Source organism: Alexandromys fortis, unplaced genomic scaffold (assembly GCF_014885135.2).
Source record: "Alexandromys fortis isolate MF-2015 unplaced genomic scaffold, M_Fortis_MF-2015_v1.1 scaffold_312, whole genome shotgun sequence".
NCBI classification, from domain to species: Eukaryota; Metazoa; Chordata; class Mammalia; order Rodentia; family Cricetidae; genus Alexandromys; species Alexandromys fortis.
The window spans coordinates 880,460-882,401 of record NW_026068184.1 but is presented as its reverse complement, the minus strand read 5'-3'; the positions used below and the strand labels follow the sequence as shown (position 1 = coordinate 882,401).

The following is a 1,942-nucleotide window of genomic DNA, read 5'->3' as shown; positions in this document are numbered from 1 at the left end:
TCTCCTCCTCCTCCTCCTCCTCCTCCTCCTCCTCCTCCTCCTCCTCCTCCTCCTCCTCCTCCTCCTCCTCTTCTTTTCCTTCTCCTCCTCCTTCTTCCCCCCTGTTTTTTGTTTTTTGTTTTCCAGGTCAGGTTGTAGCTCTGACTGTCCCAGGCTAGCCTCAACCTACAGAGATCCACCTGCCTCTGCCTCCAGAGTGCTGGGATGGAAGGCGAGCGCCACCACTACCCGGCTGTTGACCCTGGTCACAGCAGTTGACTCCTCGGTAGCTGTAAGGCTGCTGCTGCCCTGGGTGGCCTGTGGTAGTGTGCATAGAGGCTCCCAGAGACAGAGATGGGATCGCCCCTCCCCCACTCTTTTGCCTTTATTGTCATCATTTGCTTAATCAAGTTCTGTTCTGTAAAACTTAAAAAAAGTGGGCCTAGCCGGGCGGTGGTGGCGCACGCCTTTAATCCCAGCACTTGGGAGGCAGAGGCAGGTGGATCTCTGTGAGTTCGAGACCAGCCTGGTCTACAAGAGCTAGTTCCAGGACAGGCTCCAAAACCACAGAGAAACCCTGTCTCGAAAAACTAAAAAAAAAAAAAAAAAAAAAAAAAAGTGGGCCTGAATTCCCAGAAGCCCCCTCCCCTGTTAGATTTGTAACAAAAGTAATGCGAATGGAGATAATGTTTCTTTTCTTTTTTAAGTTGGAAAGTAACTATTTGCTCTAGGGAGTTGGTCAGAGTCCTTCCAGAACTTTTGGACCGTCTTGGCGCCAGCAGCCTTAGTGACCTTGAGCACACCGGCTTGCTCACTCAGGGGCCTGGCCTCTCCATGGTGACAATGTCTGTACATCATTGAAACGGGGGGTGGGGGGAGGACAGGTGCACAGACATGTTCTCGTGATTCTCAAAGCGACTGGACTTTCAGGTGTAGTAAATAGAGATTGTGCCAGAGAATGACAGTGGTCTCTGCATCTTCATCTTGGTCACTACACCAGACAAGATCGGACCCCGATGGAGATGTTATCAGTGAAGTGGGGGAGGGTGTTCTTGTCTACGTAGGTGCCCTTGATGGCCTCCTTGGACTTCTTGAATCCTGGACTAATGTTCTTGTACCAAGGGAGGGTCTCCTTGTTGGTTTCTCCCAGTAGAATCCACTTCTTGATTTGAAAGATTGTGGGCTGCTTTTGGGAAGCTCGCAGGGTCTGAACGTTCATCATCTTTCTGGCAAACTGGGGTAGGGGGAGGGGCACATAGTGTTTCTAATGCAGTGTTTGACCCAGGAGCTATGGCAGAGCTGGTAAAGAGGCAATGTGATAGAATTCCCACAGGACCAAGGTCATCCTGCAAGAGCCTTATAACTCCACCTCCAGCCTTGGGAAGGCCAGAGGCACACCAACTAATCACCAAGAAAACTCAGTTTCCGCTCCCCCCCCCACCCCCCACCCCCGTTCTATCTAAGTCTTCATCTCCATGGTAGCACGTTTTCCTGATAAACGCCTCCTGGGAGCGGAAAACATTGAGGCTGCTGCCCAAAGACAGTGATTGCAACATCGCTGAGACTAATTCTTCTTGTTCTTTTGAAAAATGTGTGTGCTGTGTGCAAACACTTTAAAGAATATATCTAGGGGCTGGTTAAGAGTGTAAGAGTGCTTGTTCTAATCAGGCCAGCAGAGGTGGCGCACATCTTTAATCCCAGCACTCAGGAGGCAGAGGCAGGTGGTTCTCTGTGGATCCAAGGCCAGCCTGGTCTACAGAGTGAGTTCCAGGACAGCCAGTGGCTCACAACCGTCTCTAGCTCCAGTTCCAGGGGATCTGATGCTCTTTTCTGGCCTTCGATGCACCAGGCATGCTTGTGCACATACGTGCACACAGGCTTGCTTAATCAAATATCTATAACAGGATGGCCTTGGTTATTCCCAGCATCTGGGAGGCAGAGGCAGGTGGACCTCTGTGAGTTT

The 1,942-nt window shown here is 50.8% G+C and overlaps 1 pseudogene; it reads right to left on the bottom strand.

The window, feature by feature from the left end:
* Nucleotides 1–681: 681 nt before the first annotated feature.
* LOC126492743 (40S ribosomal protein S11-like) lies at nucleotides 682–1,201 on the bottom strand (annotated as a pseudogene).
* Between the last annotated feature and the right edge of the window lie 741 nt (nucleotides 1,202–1,942).